The sequence below is a fragment of the Aethalodelphis obliquidens genome, unplaced genomic scaffold (assembly GCF_003676395.1).
Source record: "Aethalodelphis obliquidens isolate GAN/ISIS:26980383/991018 unplaced genomic scaffold, ASM367639v1 scaffold3, whole genome shotgun sequence".
Classification (NCBI taxonomy): Eukaryota; Metazoa; Chordata; class Mammalia; order Artiodactyla; family Delphinidae; genus Aethalodelphis; species Aethalodelphis obliquidens.
The window spans coordinates 2,787,276-2,807,459 of NW_020837947.1; the positions used below are offsets into that span (position 1 = coordinate 2,787,276).

At 46.0% G+C, this 20,184-nt stretch overlaps 2 long non-coding RNA genes across 8 annotated transcripts; both read right to left on the reverse strand.

The window, feature by feature from the left end:
* Window positions 1-548: 548 nt before the first annotated feature.
* LOC113606845 (uncharacterized) lies at window positions 549-16,972 on the reverse strand. 6 transcript variants are annotated; one of them, XR_003427720.1, is made up of 5 exons: window positions 14,516-16,972; window positions 13,914-14,111; window positions 12,745-13,257; window positions 11,377-11,637; window positions 549-1,665 (listed from the first exon to the last, which is right to left on the reverse strand). It is a non-coding gene; the product is annotated as an uncharacterized LOC113606845 (long non-coding RNA). The 6 variants fall into 6 exon arrangements; XR_003427715.1 differs by having other exon boundaries at window positions 11,377-11,464; window positions 11,552-13,257; XR_003427716.1 differs by having other exon boundaries at window positions 549-1,822; window positions 11,377-11,464; window positions 11,552-13,257.
* A 2-nt stretch (window positions 16,973-16,974) lies between these two features.
* Window positions 16,975-20,135, reverse strand: LOC113606844 (uncharacterized). Of its 2 annotated transcripts, none has more exons than XR_003427711.1 (2): window positions 19,780-20,135; window positions 16,975-19,441 (listed from the first exon to the last, which is right to left on the reverse strand). It is a non-coding gene; the product is annotated as an uncharacterized LOC113606844 (long non-coding RNA). The 2 variants fall into 2 exon arrangements; XR_003427712.1 differs by having other exon boundaries at window positions 19,928-20,133.
* Window positions 20,136-20,184: the final 49 nt, after the last annotated feature.

The window sequence follows — 20,184 nt, forward strand, 5'->3', positions numbered from 1 at the left end:
GAGTTCAACACAGTTGTTCATATTTATTTTCAATGTGAAGGCTCTTGCATTCTAGCGGCTGCTAGTTCTTAGAAGGTGGCAGCTCCTGACTCGTGTTCCTAGTACAGGAATTGGAGGCCAGGCTAACAGTTAAATGACTATCGGGGAAATTCCATCTCTATGATCGCTTCAATTCTCCAGTGTAGACGGTGAAGTCTGTCTACACTCATGGGTTCTGGCTGAACAAATCAACTCTACCTTTTCCTACTTAATTTCTAGTACTGTTACAACCTACATAGTTTAATTTTTTAATCTTGTACTGACGTGCAAGTTTTATCTTGTGCCCTTTTTGAGCTATCACTTTTCTCTTTAAATAGAAATAATAATATCCAAATTTTCTGCATACCACGCTCTGTATTTTCACACCAAGGCTTACATTATATACATTCAAATAATTCTCAGTTAATATTTTCTTAACCGCATGCAGTCAGTGTTTAATTTTCTTGTACGGAGATTTTGAGGAGACACATGGTCCCAAGATTCCACAGGGTAAGCAAAGGCAACACATGTAAAAACAAGCTCTCTTTATTTTTTAAATTTTTGTCTGAAATCCTCTCTTCACTCAGAAGTCAGAATGCAGGGTTTGCTTTCTTAATATATTTTCTAGCACAATCAAATACCCTCTAAGTAGTTCACCCACCTCAAACCTTATAGTGACTATAGTTATGTCCTTTAAAATACAAATAAAACACAAGAGTTTAGCCAGACCACATGTGCTTAGTTTGCAAGAGCAGCACCACTTTTGACACAATTTTTGCCAAAAGTCAGGGTAAAGGTCCAAGCGAGCCAGCTGGAAGTCTAATGTGTGCAGCAGTGACTTTCGCTGCAATATCTTTGCTTCTGGCCAAGAGTGAAACAAGAGCACGGGGTGAAACACGTTCAAACAGGCTCCAGTCACCTGCCCTGGGCCTGCCGAAGTCCTTCCTCTGTATTTTTAAACCAGCACTACAGATATAATAATCTGCATTATTATATAGATGATAATAACAGTCTATAATGGATGGATCCAGTCTTTCAAGTTTTGCTTCATTTAAATCCAACCACATTCCATTTTCTTCTAAAAGTCTTTCTAATTAAGCCTCCCTGGCAGCCGGGAGCCTTGGAGGGCTCCCTCTGTGCCACACAGCCTCCCAGGTGACCCTGCGTTTGGAAGCGAGCATCCCAGGAAGCAGGCTCTCCACACAACGTCCACTTTGTGGGTCCACGTGCAGCTTCCGTCACTGAGAAGGGGCGTCAGTTCCGGCAGCAGATGCCCAGGCTTTAAGCAGGTGGAGGCCACTTTCTCACTTGTCCAGTCGCATCGCACGGTCCAGGTGTTGGTCCTGGAAACATAGTCTTAAAACTCATTTCCATTCTGCACGATTCCGTGGTGGACCTCAAAGCATTTAGTAAATCCCTTTTCTGCTTAAACTGGTCCAAGTAGATTCCACTGTTTGCAATCAGCAGCTCTAACCATCCTGAGACAAGGAACGTGACGTCTTAGGCTTCATGTCCACAATTCCTGATGAGACATCAGTGGAGCCGTGGGCATCTGGAAATATCCTTTACGATTAGCCCAGTGTAATGTCTTCTTAGGGAAGGCCAGGGGATGGGGCTCCTGACTCCGCAGGCCCAGAGTGCCTAAGGCTGTGAAAGCACTCAAAAATTAAAATGTACTGGAGACAGAGGTGCAAAACAAAATCCTTTTTAAAAATTTGCAGTAATAAATATACATCTCACATAGACTGAAAGAACTCCTGCTGGCAGGATAAGTGACTCTCTGCATTTGACTACAATAAAGAGTCTGGGAGTGAAAGAAATTACAGCAGGAGTCACTGGGACATAGATGGAGGAAGGGAAGGGAAGGAAGGAAGGAAGGAAGGAAGGGAGGGAGGGAGGAAGATATGGCTCAAATGGAAAGAATTCATAGAAGACCAAGTAGGGGACAACAGAAAATCCACACCTAGGGACTTCCCTGGTGGTTCAGTGGTTAAGGATCTGCCTTCCAATGTAGGGGACACGGTTTGATCCCTGGTTGGGGAACTAAGAGCCTGCATGCCTCAGGGCAACTAAGCCCCCGTGCCACAACCCCCGAGCACATGGGTCACAACTACTGAGCACGTGGGCCACAGCAGAGGATCCTGCCTGCTGCAACTAAGACCCAACGCAGCCAAAAATATAAATAAGTAAATATTTTAAAAAAGAGAAAACCACACCTAAAAGTGTTACAGCAAAACCCAAGAATATCAAATGAAAGAAAATTCTAAAAGCTTCCAGAGAGAAAGAAGTAATCATCTATAAGTGGGGTGACTAAACCACCTGTAAGTAAGCAGGGTATTATGTCTCAGTTTACACAGGATCATCCTGGTTTACACCGACTGCCCAAGCTTAATTACTGGTAGTGCCCTCTTCACTCTCAAATGTGTCCTGGTTGAACGATAAATTTTATCTTCACCCTAAACTATAAAGGAGTAAGAGACAGACTGGTAGGGAAATGGTACAAGGGGATACTGGTGTAATGGTTTTAAAGTAGTAAAAGTAAAGAACTTTGAATGTCAGATTTTTTTATCCAAATTGTCACTCAGATGTGAGGATATAAGTATTCTCACTCATATAAAGCCTCAAAAATGTTATCACACAGTGGAAATGCTCTTGAAGGAAGGATTCAGACAAGAAAAGAGACAAATTCAGGAGACTGCTATAAGAGGTGTGGAATTAAGGATAATCAAATGCTTAGGTAAAGTCCACTATAGGACCCAAGTGGGAAACAGACTGTCCATAACAGTCTAGAACTAAAATCTCAGCACTATGGGGCTGAGGGAAGAGGGAGACCAAGGGACATGATCGTGGGCAGAAAATCCTGACTAATAAGGGCACAATAAGATATTTCTAAGTTTACTACTACAGGTAAATATGCATAATTATAGGTTTTAAGTAGAGGGTAGCCACAGTAAGAACGAAAATATAATGTTTAACTTTTTAAACTGGCAGAATACTCAAAATGACCAAGGAAAACAGGAGAAGAGAATAAAGGAAGCCAAAAAAAGTTCAATAAAAGCAAAATATGAAATAAGATAAATCCTAGTATATGGTCACCATAATAATTATAAATAGATAAAACTTACAAATATAAAAGATAAAGACTCTCAGATTGACTATTAAAAAAAATCAATGTCCGATAATATGATGTCTAGAAGAGACATAATTAAAACAGAAAGATACCGAAAAATTGCATATAATGGATGATAAAAATACAAATAAGATGTTAGCAAGTAGAAGTCAATACCACATTAAGAAAATAATTCCCCATGACCAAGTGTGACTTATTCCAGGAAAGCAAAGTTGGTTCAATATTTGAAAATCCATTAATATTATTCACCTATTTACAGATCCAGGAAGACATCATATAATTACAGTATCTCCACATCATATAATTACATCATATAATTACAGACATCATATAATTACAGATGCTGTAAAAGCCTTGGAACAAAATTCAGAACACATTCCTGACCAAAATTACTCAATGGATTTGAAAGATGGTTTCTTTTGTTGTTGTTGTTAATAAATTGATTGATTGATTTTTGGCTGCATTGGGTCTTCGTTGCTGGGTGCGGGCTTTCTCTAGTTGTGACGAGCGGGGGCTACTCTTCGTTGCGGTGCGCGGGCTCTAGGTGCACAGCTTCAGTAGCTGTGGTGCATGAGCTCAGTAGTTGTGGCTTGCGGGCTCTAGAGCACAGGCTCAGTAGTTGTGGTGCACGGGCTTAGTTGCTCTGCAGCACATGGGATCTTCCCAGACCAGGTATCGAACCTGGGTCCCCTGCATTGGCAGGCGGATTCTTAACCACTGTGCCACCAGGGAAGTCCCCAGATGCTTTCTTAATATGATAATAATAAAGATAACATACATAGTCCTTGGTCCTGAAGCCAGCATCTTATTTAATGGAGAAACTTTAGAGGCATTTTTACTAAGATCAGGAACAAGGTTAAGGACGCCCAGTATCTCCTCAACTATTCAACACTGTATAGGGATACTAGGCAATGCAATTAGAGAAGGGTAATCAAGTACAGGTGTAAGGATTGGTAAAGAAGAAGTAAAAACTCTCTCTTTGGGCTTCCCTGGTGGCGCAGTGGTTGAGAGTCCGCCTGCCGATGCAGGGGATACGGGTTCGTGCCCCGGTCTGGGAAGATCCCACATGCCGCAGAGCAGCTGGGCCCGTGAGCCATGGCCACCGAGCCTGCGCATCCGGAGCCTGTGCTCCACAACGGGAGAGGCCACAACAGTGAGAGGCCCGCGTACCGCAAAAAAAACCAAAAAAACAAAAACAACTCTATATATGATATGAAAATATACCAGGAAAACCCTAGAAAATCAATGACAAAACTAACTCAATAAAATAATTTAGTGTAGTAGCAAGATATAGACCTCACATACAGAAATCAAGAGTTCTTTTACACAAACAATAACCAATTGGAGGACACGGTAGTAGAGAAAACCCTATTTACAAAAGCAACAAAGGAGATGAAATACTTAGGAATAAACAGAAGATGAAACACTTAGGAATAAAAAAAACCATGAAATATGCAAAAACTATAGGAGGAAAACTTTAAAGTACTCTGGAAAGACACAAAATTAGACTTGAACAAATGGAAAGACACCACCTGTTCTTGGATAGGATGATTCAAACTTAGAAAAATGTCAGTTCTCCCTAGATTAACTTATGAATGCAATAAAACCCCAATAGAAATAAAAATATCCATAGGCTTTTTTTATGGAGTTAGACAAGTTAATATTAAAGTTCATTTCGGGGACTTCCCTGGTGGAGCAGTAGTTAAGAATCCGCCTGCCAATGCAGGGGACATGGGTTCGAGCCCTGGTCCGGGAAGATTCCACATGCAGCGGAGCAACTAAGCCCGTGCGCCACAACTACTGAGCCTGTGCTCTAGAGCACGTGAGCCACGACTACTGAGCCCACAAGCCACAACTACTGAAGCCCGTGCGCCTAGAGCCCATGCTCTGCAACAAGAGAAGCCACCGCAATGAGAAGCCCGCGCACCACAACAAAGAGTAGCCCCCGCTCACTGCAATTAAAGAAAGCCTGCGCGCAGCAACAAAAACCCAATGCAGCCAAAAATAAATTTAAAAAAATTTTTAAATTTCATTTGGAAAATTAAACATGTAAATATAGCTAGGAAAATACTAAAAAAGAAAAACTATGAGGGTGGCTTATCTCTGCCAGAAACCTTTTAAGTTACAATACTGTGGTGTGGGGGAATGAGCAGACAGAGACCAGTGGCAGAGAAAAGGAAGCCCAGGGATAGATACAAGCACATATGAAAATTTAATATACTCAGGTCACTGGGGCAAAGAATAAGTCAGATTGAAGTGGATTCTCAATAGCAAAACAGGACACCAGAGGACTTTGATAAAGTAAGAGAGTGGCAAGGACATATATACACTACCAAACGTAAAATAGATAGCTAGTGGAAAGCATCCGCATAGCACAGCGAGATCAGCTCGGTGCTTTGTGACCACCTAGAGGGGTGGGATAGGGAGGGTGGGAAGGAGACACAAGAGGGAGAAGATATGGGGATATATGTATATGTATAGCTGATTCACTTTATTATAAAGCAGAAACTAACACACCACTGTAAATCAATTATACTCCAATAAAGATGTTAAAAATGAAAAAAAGAAGAAGAAGAAGACAGTCAAAACTCTAAAAAAAAGAGGACTTTGATAAATGTTGCTGGGACAACTGGGTAGCCATTTGCAAATAGACATTGTCACAGTCCTACGTCACACCATACACGAGGATAAACACCAAATGAAACAAGGACATAAGTGGAAAAGGAAACCATTCAAACACTGGAAGAAACCATGGGTGAATTCCTCTTTAACATTAGTGGACAGAAAGGCTTTTTAACTATGACTCAAAATTCAGAAGTAATACAAAAAAAGGTGATAAATTTGACTTACCAAAATAATTTAAAAATTTTGCATGGAAAAAGCACTATATGCAAAGTCAAAAGGCAGCTGTCAAGCTGGGAGACAACATTTGCAACTCATGTTACAGAGAAAGGCTAATAACTATAATATATAAAAAACTCTTTAAAATCGAAGAACAAAAAACAAAATTGTGATACAAAAATAGGAAAAATACACCATCAGACAATTCACCTAAAAGATATTAAAATGGTACTTAAATGTATGGAAGACATGTTCACACTCACTCATAATTAAAGAAATCAAAATAAAACAACATTGAAATATTTTTTACCTGTCAAATTGGTCAAAATAGAAATGCCCAATGATGCATCGTGTTGTCCAGGCTGTGGGCAAACACACTCGTACGTGTGACTGGTGGGAATGCAAATCTGTGTAACCTACCTTGCGGGGGAATTCAGTGACACCCAGCAAACCTACACACACGGACTCTGGCCCAGCAATCCTCTGCTTTACCCTGAAGATTCATTCTGTGACAGGCAGGCTCTGCAACGGCTCCCCGGCATCCCACCGCCTGGAATTGAGGCCCCCGTGCACTCCCCTTCTTCGAGTGTTACCTGGACCTACTGACTCACCTCTAATGAACAGAATGTGGCAAAGGGATGGAATGCCACGTCTGACATTAGGCTGCAAAAAGCCTGTAACTTGGGTCTTGTTCTGTCTTGCTCGCTTGCGCGGATGGAAGCCAGCTTCCCGCGGATGACCTGGGAACGGAGAGCAGCCTGCAGCCAGCAAGGCTCTCAGCCCAGCGCCACCACGTGACTGCATCCTACCAACAGCCGCGTGAGTGAGCCTGCACCTGGGTCCTCTCAGCTGAGACCGCCGCCCTGCTGGAACCTCGACGGCGCTCTGCGACAGACCCGAGACAGATGACCCAGAGAAGCCGTGCGTAGATCCCTGACCCCCGGATTCCGTGAGGTGATAAACGTTCGTTGTTTTAAGATATTATATTTGGAGGGAATTTGTTAGGCAGCAGTAGATAGCTCATAACTCCACATACACATATGTGTATATGTATGTGTATCTATATATGTATGCATTGTTATTCATTGTAACATTATTTGTTATGGAAAAAAATGTAGAAAGAACCTAAGTAGTCATTAAGAAAACTGCAGAATACAATGTAGCGTTATGCAGCTGTAAAAAAAAAAAAAATGACCTCTAAGAACTGATATGGATATTCCAGAATATAGTGCTAAGTGACAAAAGTGAAATACAGAAGGGTACCTTAGTATACCAGCCTTGTGTAAGAGAGGAGGGTGACGCAGGAGAATACGCATGTATCTGCTCTTTGTGCAAAAGAAATGCAGAAGCACAAACTAGAAATTAATGAGATTAGTCACCAGCCAGGGAAGTGTGGGAATGGGGTGGAGACAGTGAAGGGAAGGGAATGAGGAAAAGGAGGTGAGGGGAGAGAGACACCTCTGTGTATCCTTTGGTTCTAGAACAGCTCCCTCAAATAAGTACTTAAAGTCAGCCAGGATGTGGGGTAGCCCGGGTGTAGTGCACAGGTTCCACATGAACCTGGCTGTGGGGAGACTGGATGACACCGGCAATGAAGCGAGTGGGGAAGAAAATCACGAACCCGTTACGTTTGGAAAACGGTACATCGACTACACGGTGACGCTCAGGACAAAACGATCCACATTCAAATATCTCACTCTCGTTCGGAAATGTGTTTCCCAAGGAGTGAGGGTAAGAAATTGTGAACTGAATTACGTTTAATCCAGGATTGAGCAAATATGTAAATACACCACGGATGATAAAAGCCAGGTTTCTCACTGTCAGAAAAAGACAGTTATGAGCCAGGCAAAGGGGAGGACAGGATGAAGGGGAGGTGTAAGAATCAACTCATAGTGTCTATATATTGATCCAGTTCTGTCTGCTTGGGTGGCCGAGAGTCAAGGACACCCAGGGGCAGCACAACCTAGAGGTCAGATACCCGTTTCTAAGTATGAGTTTCCAATAAAAGCAACAGTACTCCTTGGAAAATGGTCAACTCCAGCGTGGGGTTAGGAAAACACACGATGAGCTTGGAACATTTTTATGGTGCCAGAAATTAAGGAAGCGCTGAAAAAATCGTGAGGGCATATGTTGAAAAAACACAGGAGCCTCTGCTTGAAGAGCCCCAGGGGCCAAATCTGGGACAATTTTGGCAAAAAAAGTGATAGTAATTACTAACCCATAGGATAACATCAATACCCATAAGTCCATAGTCATGTCAATGAAGAACGAATGAATGAATGGATGAATGAATGAACACACACACACACATACACACATACATATATACACACATACATACATACATGCATACAGCAGAGAAGGGACAGTTCTTCCTTACAGTAGAATTACAGAGGTAAATGTAAATGATGGAAATAGAAAATTTCCCTTAGGCTGACACCACAGTAATAATGGGCCTAGGCCAGAACCATCTAGTGGTGCTAAACGTGGTGGGTGTGGGCATGATGAGGAATCATGGCTGCAGTCTCAGTGTATCTCCTCCGAGGTGTGTACCAATTACAGATGGGAAAACAGTGACTCTACGGCGAGGACACACGGCTGACGCCACCGGAATAAAGTTAACAGAACAGTCGTCCCTCATTATCCGAGGCTGACTGGTTCCAGGACCCCCCTCGGACACCAAAATCCGCAGGTGCTCAAGTCCCTTGTATACAATGGTGTAGTATTTGCATATAACCCATGCACATCCTCCTATACTTTAAATGTCTCTGGATAACTTACAATGCCTATTAAAATGCCAATGCCTGTAGTTGTAAGTACGAGGTAAATACTATGTAAATATTTGCTGACACCTGAAACTTAAGGTTTGCTTCCTGGAACTTTCTGGAAAAATTTATTTTTAATGTTTTCATTCAACCTCAGTTGGTTGAATCCACCAGATTGGGAACCCGTGGATACGGAGGACCGACTGTGTCTGTAATAAGACATATCAACACACGTCTTTCCGGACAGGATGCACTGAGAATTCTGCGGTATTCTTGCCCCAGAATGCGTAAGCTCAGTGTAATTGTGAGGCAATATCAGATTAGCCCAAAGCAAAGGACATTCTACAGAATCACTTGCCAGGAATCTCTCAAAGTGCTCAGGTTGTGAAAGAGGAAGGAAGCCTGCAGACCCGCTAGGGGCTGAGGAGTCGTGGCCGCTGAACCCATTGGGACTGGGTCCCGGACACAAAGAAGGACGTTAGGGGGACAGTTGGAGAAACACGAATAGAGTCCACAGCTTAGTTAATGGTGTTGCATCCACGTTAATTTCCTGGTTTTATCCCTGCGGTCTGGTGATGTAAGATGTCAACATTAGGGAGAATTAGGTGAAGGGTATGAGCAAACTCTACTATAAACATTATGACATTATAATAACAAGTGTATAGGAAGCACTTAAGACGCTCTGGGTACTTTACATCCCACTATGTTCCCTCTTCCACAGATAGAGACTGGACACAAAGAGGTTAGATAGCTTGTCTGAGATCAGTCACACAGCAAGGGGCTCAGGGTTTGAACCCAGGTCTTTAAGACCAGAACCCACCACCCAACCACTAAGCAACATGGTCAACCTCAGTCCCCAGTAATCATGGAACATTCACCTAAGACAAGTTCTGTCTGACGTGTTAATTGCCGGTAGTCGCAGCAGCAAAGACGTTTGTCTTACTTTACCTGATCTCAGCTCAAGTTCCATAAGAAGAGTACGGGCATCTGCCGTCCAGCTGGAGTTTTCCTAACTGGAACTCAGATAACACACAACAGTCAGAGAAAATAATTTTCATCCTGTGGAAGCAACACAACCAGTAAGAGAAGAAGTCCTTCCAGAAAGCCTGGAGCACAGAGCTGCCTTCCCAGGTGCAGGCCTAACCCTCTGCGCTTTCCCCTGTTTACACTGGCACTTGTGGGCTGGTCCCCAGGCAGAGGTGCAAGATCAGGGCCAAAAGAGATAAAGGGGATGGGGCTTCCCTGGTGGCACAGTGGTTGAGAGTCCGCCTGCCGATGCAGGGGATGCGGGTTCGTGTCCTGGTCCGGGAGGATCCCCCATGCCGCGGAGCGGCTGGGCCTGTGAGCCATGGCCGCTGGGCCTGCGCGTCCGGAGCCTGTGCTCCGCGACGGGGGAGGCCCCAACAGTGAGAGGCCCGCGTACCGCAAAAAGAAAAAAAGAAAAAAAAAAAGGAAATAAAGGGGATGGAGTCTCCTAAATATGAGTTAGAAAGAAAGAAAGAAAGAAAGAGAAGGGCGGGGGCGGAGGGAGGAATTTGTGTGTCGTCAGTTTTAGCAGCCAATGAAATATTTGGGGTTTTCAATAAAATACACAAATCATTAAGATCTCCTAAGGCCTCCACCTGTCTGCAGGGAGGACCCTGCTCTTCCTGTGTTAAGTTGTGATGCCCCAGGGACACAGTCACTGGGTTGGGCTGGAAGAGACTCTGCCCCCGGCTTTGGGAGCAAGGAGCACCTGAGGGAGAAGGTGGAAAGCGCAGACACCTGCTTCTCCTCCCGGAGGCAGGTGGTTCCCAAAGAGGCTCTGCCCTCCTCGGCTCTCTCCAGGCTTGAGACTCTTTTGTGGCCAAATTACGCCCCCTTGTGGCCTCACAAGGTTCAAACCCTGAGGTCATGGAGTCGTGATTGTGTTCAGCTAATGTTTGTTGTAAGGAATACAACAACACTTTTAAAAACACATACATCCTCCTTCTTAGAATCTCCCTTTCGCCTCCTAACATACACATGAAAACCTAGGACGAAAAGCTCACACGTTTCTGAGATTTAGCGTCTGGGCCAGTTCAGGCAGGGCCAAGACTGTCTGAAAACAAAGCGCTTTAGATTGTACAACTTTTATTTTTTTGTTTGTTCGTAACCAACCCTTCTGCAAGAGTGATTAACAATGAAATTGATGCAAAAACAAATCTACCCCTTAACCATCTTCTGCTTCCATAACTATCTCTGGACAGGAAACGCAAGTGGTGAGTGAAGAAGACCCTGCGTGTCAGGAAGGATGTCTGGGAACCGTCCTCGTGACCTCTCTCCCACTCAGGCCGAGCAAAATGACCCAGTCTCGTCACCAACGGTCTGTTGATGTGGCTGACATTTGCTCAGCTCTTAACCAGCTGTAAGACTGCAAGAATGTTACTGAATGAGGATGCTTGCCTTATTTATTTAAAAAGGAGGAAAGATGAGATAATTTCTAGTGAACTGTTGGAGTTATAACTTTTTGTTCGTTCATTCATGCGAAAAATATTTAGGGAACATTTACTATGTTCCATGAGTCTGACAGACGCTGGGAATACATAAAGAAGGAAACAAACAGAATGACCTCGATGTGGTACCTGAGTTCAACAAGCTTACCCTGAGGGGAGCTGTTCCCCCTCTTCGCTGGGAAGAGTGTACAGTGTCATGGGCAGGGATACCACAATCACAAGTCCAGACTCTGATCCTAGGAAAACCATGCAAAGAGCTGAGGAAATCACCTTGTACCTGCTCAAACACCTTATAGCTTATGGAAAAATGACCCTCTACTTACTGCAATACACCAACCGCCGGGTAAAGCTGGAGAGCCCCCGTGGACATATGATCCAGGTATACAGGTGTGCTCCCATGGCAAAGGTTCTAGAAGGATTATTGAAAGGCTAGTTAGAAAACTAGTGCACACATCTCTGGGTTACCCTGGCTTTTATAATAATTGTCACAAGTCATCCTATTTACATCAACAGAAACTCATATGAGCACCTAGAATGGACAGTTTGCCGTTTAACTTTTTAGGCACTTTTATCAGCATCAGTTATATTTCCTGCACTTGCAAGAGCTTTTTATACAACATATGAAAAGTCCCTGCCTAAATTCCTGTAAAATACATTCACTGTTCCGATGACAGGAAAACAAAGACAGACTTGACAATCGTGACAGACATCTAATACATTTTCTGAAGTTGAAATATGCATTATTTTGGTGTAAAGATAGCTTGTGATTCAGTCAGCCCACGTAATGGAGTACCAAGAAGGAGAGTGCTGGGTGCTAAGTGAGACCCCAGCTCATGCATCTTGGATGTTAATATTCTTTGTAGCAGCACAAAACAGATGTTTCCTTTTAATCTTTGCTTATCTTAACACAAATTTGCAATTCATTTTCTTAACCAGGGAATAGAATTTCCAAAAGATGCAATCAACGAAAAGTGCATGAAATAATATTATTTCTAAGCAGAGACATGAAGTAAAAAAAACAGCAACAGAAAACCTGCACAAGGTCACAGCACCTAAGAGGCCAGGCTGGAATATAATTACAGGTTTATCCAAATAAATGATGCTAATACCCATCATCACTGAGCAAGCGTTCAGTGTGTAGCAGGCGCAGTCCAAGATCACTACTTCACAACATCCCTATCATGTCGGTACTATTATGATTCCCAATTTACAGAGAAGAAAAAGGAGACAGAGACAAATATGAAGTGAACGGGTCATATAAGTGACAGGATTCAGAGACCCAACATTGGTATAAGCGGTGCCCAAGCTGTCTGTAAACTGACTTCCTCTTCAGCCAAACCAGCTTCAAGGACTCAGGGGTATGGGTCTAACTCAGCGCTCTCTGTTCCCACATGAGTCCCCCTGTGGCCAATAGCCTTTTCTGGCCACGGCAGCTGTAGCTGCATCTCCCCGCCCCACTCACGCTGGCCGGCTGGCCATGGCTGCTGCTGACGGTGGCTTAGCTCCTGACACTGACCTTGCAGGTGGCCCCACGGTGGTGCTCACTTCTCCTTGGTTCCCAGGCTGACCGCCCCTCTCACACGTAACCTCGGTGAAGCCACTCGAGTGCTGGCTGAGTCCTCTTGGGGAATGGCCGCCTCACACCAGGTCACGCCTGTCCCCAGGGGCAGTCCTGTCCAGTGACGGATGGACGCAGAAGTGGAGGCCTGGACCTTTGCCCTCATGATGGGTTGCCTCGTGGGATGGGCTCAAAGCCTCTGCCTAGACTCTATCCCATTGTCTGGGTGCACACCTGCTCCTGTCACGCCCCTGCTGGGGCTGGTCCTGCGTCCTGCACACAGACATCTGCCGCACTGTCTCCATGGGAACCCAGTCGGGGCAGGTGGTATGGACCTGACCTATCTGGAAGGGAGCCGCACGCAGGTGTGAAAGCCGAGGGGCTGTCACCTGCGTTTCACTGGTCAGCGGGATGGGAGCCGCATCAGAGTAGGAGAAGGGATGCCCGCCGAGGGGGGCCGAGGCTTGGGCTCTGCAGAGAGAGTTGAGATGGAGAAAGAAGAACGGAATCGATACAGATTTGGAAAGTAAGGTCTCTGGAATTGGGCAGCAAATCCTTGTTTTTATACAAGTATCCCTCCAAATCCGCCTCCTGAATAAGGCTGCCTCGGGATCTCCCTGTTTCCCTAGTGGAGGCCAGCGCTTGCACACTTCGCTGTGCATCACCCGAGGGGCCCGGTAGCGGGAAGCCCTCACTCCAGGGCCTGAGGCTCTACGCTTCCAAAACAGTCCCAGGTGCTGCCTTCAGGGGCCACGAATGTCCAAAGTTAAAATTCACCCTGTGCTGTCTTGCTTGTGTTCATTTATGATTAAATATCATTTCAAAAATTAATTTGTAACTTCTTCAAGGGTGAGATAGTATCTTTTTCTTCTCTGAACAAAATAACAAGTACAAAACAAATGCACGTTAATCTACTAATTCCTTAAAAGGCAGATTGGGTTATTTTTAATTGGATTGTCATTTAGTTGCACTGATACACACTCTTTTTCTATAGATTGCATCCTGGTCGCAGTTACCATGGGAACATATTTTAACCATTCGTGTAATACTGCAGTCATGTTTCCATCATCCAGTAGGGATATAGCAAATGGAGCAGGAGAAATAAATGATCAAAATGCTGGATTTACCTTTGCTTTTAAGCAAGCAACATCCAAAACTCGTTTATAGCTGGTTCACTCATTCAAAGTCGTGTGAGGGTCCCTTGCTTTGAGGAACTAGTAAAGGAGTTTCCTGAAGACCTCAAATGGACATTAATAGGGTGACTGGAAGCTCCATTTACAGCAGAGCTGTGACCTCAGCAGGGATTTTATCGCTGACACCACCACCTGTTGACAGAAAGACAGAGCAAGAGCAGAGTTCTGTTCTTACCTACCAGGCTCTCTGCTCTCTCTCAGGAAACAGGATTTGGGGGTGGCATTTTCTCTCGTCAAGGGGTTTGAGTTGCAAAAACTTTTCCCCTGGGGAATTCCCTGGAGGTCCGGTGGTTAAGACTTGGCCTTTCAATACAGCAGGTGCGGGTTCAATCTCTGGTCGGGGAGCTACGATCCCACATGCCTCGGGTCCAAAAAAGCCAAAACATTAAAAAAAAAAAAAAAAAAAGAAGTAATATTGCAACAAATTCAATAAAGACTTTAAAAATGGTTTACATCAAAAAATCTTAAGAAAAACAAAAAAAACCTTCTCCCCTGGAAAGATATAATGCCCAACAGATAATCATAAAAAGAATCACCTTTGTGTCTTTCTTTGGAATAACACATTTGAGCAAAATTAAGAAGCAGGATATTTTCCAAAAGAGCAGATCTTTGGGGGACACACCCCTTCACTCAGCACTCAGTGGTTCACGCGGCTCAGTGTGTGAGAAGGGAGCCTGAGGGTCAAAGCACACTGCACACCACTTAGCTCACACATGGCAAAGGTTCGGACCTTCTCCTCCTCAGTAGTGGAGGGAGGCCCCGTGAGCACCCACGGTGGAAGAAACGCCTGGCTTATCTGGGCCGTTTGAACGCTCAGCTGTATCTTTCTAGACCTCACCAGCCCGCTGAAGGGACAGCTACACACAGAACGTGCTCAACACATAACTGTTCATTTATTGACACCTAGATTTACTTTCATCCCTACAATGAACTTTAGACGTCGTATTGAGGCAAATTATGTCTCAGATCCTTTAAACGTGCTCTCGTTACTGTTACTCATGTATTCATTCTATAAACATCCTCTGAGCTTCCATCACGGGGTGGGGTCTGGACACGAGGCAGTCTAGTGGGATGACCGACCTCGGCCAGGCAAAGCTGGGGAGAGACTGGTGACCCTGCTTAGGGATGGACAGAGCATGAGGAGGGCTCTGGGCTCGGACCCCTGGCCACGTCGTAAAAGGTCCGGGAGGGCTCCCCCGAGGAGGAGACCCAGAGGTCAAGTGGGCATTGGCCGAGAAAGGAAGTTTGGAGGAGTTGGGTGTGGGCCTTGGGGGACATGGGAGGCAAGATTTCAAGCAACGAGAACAGGCCTGTGGATGCCGCAGACGCTGAGCACGGAGGCCTGGCTAAACAGGTGGGTCTCCACGTGTGTTTACATGGTGTGCGTGCAGGCATGCACGTACGTGTGCCCCTGTATGTGTTGTGGAAAGAAAGATGTGGTGATGTGTGAGGCTGGAGAGAAGAGCCGGGGCTGGGTCAGGACCAGCTCTGTGCGCTTCTCTAATCTACCCTGCCCTTTGTTATCACGATAGTGCCCTTTACTCTGGGGCTGGAGTGGAGTCCTTGGAGGTTTTTCAGCAGAGGAGTGAGATGAATAGATTTACAATGACCTCCACGCCACGTGTGGAGAATGGCCGGCTGCGGGGCCAGACGAGGGATTGGCTGGTGCTGACGTCGGCCACTTCTGTGCCGTGTGTGTCCTGGGACAGTGGCGTTGCCAAACCACATGCTGTTTGCCCGCCCGTCTGCCTTCCCCTGGGTGCGGGAGCGGTGTGGCGATCATCTCAGGGGCCCTGCTGACCCGGGAGCGTGGCGACGGCGCCCACCTCCTGTTCCAGTGGGACACTCTGAGTGTCGCCCTTATGGCAGGGCTTGTCAGGGCGCTCGCTTTGTTTCCAGGGGTGTGGTCGGGAGGCAGAAAGGAATGAAGGTCTCTCCATCCCCACCCCTGCACAATGACAGCTGGTCCCCACCCTCTGCCTGGGGCAGCCTCACGGCCTTAACGGGCAACCGACTTGGTTCACTCACAAAGCATTCTGGTGCCTCAGTCCTCAAGGAAGAAAAGCTATTGTGTTGCATTTTGTGCCCAGCTTTGCTATCATGTCCAGAGAAGGGATTAAGGCAAGCTTATGAGACAGTCAAGGGCCCATGATGAACTGTCACCAGCTCTCTCCCAACTCATGGCTGCTGCACTCTTTCTAAGGCCCTTCTAGCCGCTCAGGGGCTCAGATTCCAGTGTAATTTCCTACCTGAATTGTCACTGGAGAGTGTCTGATACATTTTTCTACAAAGTACTGTATGAAACTTAAGAAATGGGAATAGGAAACTTGAGATGTTTTGTATTGTCTTTGTTTCAAAATGCTTAAAATGTTTCCATGGGGAAGGGTTCCCGCAGAGGCTCACCAGGTGTTACCTCTCCTAAGGCCCCTCTGGGAACCCAGCCTCTTTCACCACAGTCAGCTGGTGAAGGGGTGCTGGTTTGTGCGTGGGGCCCCTTGGGGGCAGAGGTCTTGACGTGGGATGGAGTGGCCTCTGGGGGGTGGGCTGGCCCTGGGCTTGCCTCCGGAAAGGACCACACGTCTCCCGGGGGGACCTCAGCTTCCCTGACCGAGGGCTCTGCTGGAACTTGTTGTTGCTTCCTTCACTCGGGCTCCCCTGCGGGCTGGTGAAGGGACAGAGGGAGGGTGGGTGGAGGGAGGAGGGAGGAGGGACCATCGCAGGTGCGGAGACCCCCTCTGGCGGGCCTGGAAGGAAGCGGGGACCCTCATCTCGGGGCCCAGGAAAGATGTTCTCAAGCTTTGCATCTCACCACTTGGGACCGCCTCCTGCTTGTCCGGCTGCCTCATGTTTGGATAGGCCATTGCCTCTGGAAAGACCTGTGGCTGAGAAGCAGGAAGAGGAAGGAAGTAGGAAGCTCCCGGCTTTTGTTCTAGGATTCTGGGCACGAAGTACAAGCTAACTTCGGGCTTCCTTACAGACTGTTCACTAGGATGTGTCAGGGTGCAAATAGGAAGAATCTATTTGGGGTCTTAAGAATTGCAGTCTGGGAGACAGATTCAGGGCAACCCCAAAGAAGTGTTCCAAGGAAGAGAAAGGATCAGGGGCTTCTGAAGACACAAAGCCAGGAAAAAAGAAAACAAGCCAGGAGGCTGTTAAAGGTTGCCTGGCAAGAACCGTGATCGACAGTCGCAAGTGAGAGAAGATTTGTCCTTAAGGCATCGTCAGTTGTTTTAGGGCAGGGGTCCAATAAGTAGATAGACTGTCTCAAGTTATTTTAGGGTAAGGGTCCGATAAGTATCTTGCGTTTCTGGCAGGTGCTCTGGACAACTTCATCAGGTCAAAAGGTCAGAGTCCATCCAGGCTGAGGCATGCATGTCACCTTCCTCCGTGGCTTCCTGGTTCCAGGTCACAGAGCTCTCTGAGCAATAATGACTCCGTTTAGATCTTCCTTTCACAGATGGGAAGGGAGACAGGGACCCAGAGCAGACATTAGACACGATGAAACAACAGTAATGGTTAGAATCACAAAACCCAGCATTTGTTCAGCACTTGGCATGTGGTAGGCCCCGTCCTTACACCTATAGTCAATCCTTGTCATCTGCAGGTTACGTTTGATAAAGTCGCTGCAAACACTGGTTTACGAAGACTGAGGCCCCACTCCTGCAGACACGGGTCAGGGTCCTGCGAGCCTCTGACTGCGTGTTCCTCAACTGATCAACCCATAACCTTGTCTGAAGTGATTCTGTTTAAAAACTTCATATTCAGTATGTATTATTCATTAATGTGGAACTCACAGACATTAGCATACAACAGCCTGAATGAAGCTTCTCTAACACATACTTTTTTTCCATAAGCCTTCTTGTGCTTAGGACCCTAGACAGCACTTCAGCACTAGGCTTGGGGGCTATTTTAAACAGTGAGATCACCAAGAAAAGGCACAAGTATGTGAAAAAATGTAGCACTAAGCAGACCGCAAAAACGGCGCCTGTTTGCAGTATGAGTTGAAACAGGAAGGCACATCACGGCCTTGTTCCACCCCAGCCGTGATGGTGAGTGTTGGGTGTCTGACTTTTCACTGTTCTGCACATGTCCTGAGTGACTGCGAAAGTGCTTGCAAGTATTGATCTCGGGGTTACAAATAAATTTTGGCATGTAGGTGAATTTGTAATATAGAACCCCTGAATGATGAGGGTCGATTGATGTATTATTTAATCCTCATAACAACCCTGCAAGGTAGGCACTATTATCACCTTGATTTTCTCATATCAGAAAGTGAAACAGGAGTTTAGGTTGACTTGCCCCAAACGTCACAGCTACAAAACGGGGGAGCCAGGATTCTAACCCAGGCAGTCTGACTACGGAGCCTAGACTCTTATCCAATTATCTCCATTGGCTTATGACTTCAGTAAATTTTATGTGGTATTTTTTAGGAAACGAAGCTTGGCTCATAGGGCATGAGAAGTGAAAAGGCCCAAATCACATTCTTAAATCTTCAATATTCTTTTCTAAGTAAAATTTCTTACACCCAGGTACAGGTTGAAAATCATGAAATTGCCCTTTTTAGGTTAAACACAATTGGACACTGGCAAATTCCATGGCTCAACCTCACATATCCTTGGAAAGCTTTCTCCCCATTAGTAGAGGTATCAGTTTGTTTCGTCTTTTTGCATACGCAAAACTAAAGTTACTATACTTCAAAAGGAAAAAATTTAGAGAATGTATAGAGGTACTCTTATTATAGAAGCACACAGGTTTATTATTTCATAGCATTTTTTCCGCTCTATTTTCTGATCTTTTTAAGTTAAGGACAAAAGAATAGGATCTCACACTTCAGTATAAACAGGCCAAATATAAGTATTTTCCACCTAAAATATGCTGAACATTGGACTGTTTTATCAGAGCAAGTGTATCATCTGTGTTTCTACGGGTCTTACCATGTGTTTTCTATCTCATTGAGATTAGATACAATTCTACTGAAAGCAGTAAGGATGGGCAATAAAAGCCTTTGGGGCTCCACCTTTTAATTGTTACATTTTAGGGAAGGAACGGAGTAGGTGATGTAATAAAACAAAACAGTAGGCATTTCATCACGATCACACCAAACTGGAAAGCAGGAGTGTATTTCTGGAAAACTCCTGGATTCTCTGGAATTCACACTGTACAGGAAGCCCTAGTTTCTCATCTCTCCTTAGCAAGGTAGAGAATAAGAGAGAAAATAAGTCACTGCCGGCAGACTGAGAAGACGGCTGACTAGTGTCTCCGATAAACCACCTTATCGGGGTTTGGATGCCAGTTCCTTTTATGGCACAGAAAGGGGTTAGAGACGAGGAAGCAAAGTAAAAAGGCCATACGTTTTGCAAATATTCCCTGGAACTGCCAGCCTGAGTGAGGGGATGTGTTAATGTCTTTTTTTTTTTTCTTTTTGGCAGCCATCTACAGGTGGGCGGGGTGAGACTGTCTCCCTGGGAAACGAAGAGACGCTCTTTAGTTTAACATTCAGGCAGAGGGGCAGGGTTCCCTGGGGCAGGCCATAATATATGTATGTGATTACACCAACAAAAGCGACGAAAAGCAAAGGCTGAAATCAAAGAAACAGACGGAACAGGGAGTCGGATTTAGCTATTCCCTGTTACACCACCAGCGCCCAAAGCCTGCCCCTTGTCCCCGGACTCCCTTCGAGCGGAGATACTCGGCGAACGGCAGTTTAGAACGGAATCCCTGCCAGTATTGGCACAAGGGCCCCAGCCTTCTTCTGTCGGGCCTGGAAGCGGGTCTAGGGCACGGGGCCTCAGTACTGGACCTGAGTCTGCAGATCTAGACTTCTAGTCCCGGCACTGGAGCCCGGGTCCGCAGGCCTGGACGTGGGCCCAAGGCACGCGGCTTCGAGGACACTCGTGAGGATCCGCGTTCGTGGGTCTATTCATCCAACAAGCAACGGCTGTGCGCACCTCTGGGTCCCGACTCCCGGAGGTCGGAGGCAGCGACTGCTGAACCGGAGCGCGGGAGACCGCGGCTCTCCGCGTCCTTCCCGGACAGCTTCCGCCCCGCGGGCCGGCGAGCAGCCAGCACAATGTGGACGCCATACCCCAGGCACCCCCGCCCGCGGCCACAGGGCCCACACAGGCCAGCGGCGGAACCCGACGCGCATGCGCACGCTGCTACGGGGGCCGCAAGGGCCGCGCCGACGTGCCGGAAGCGGGCTACC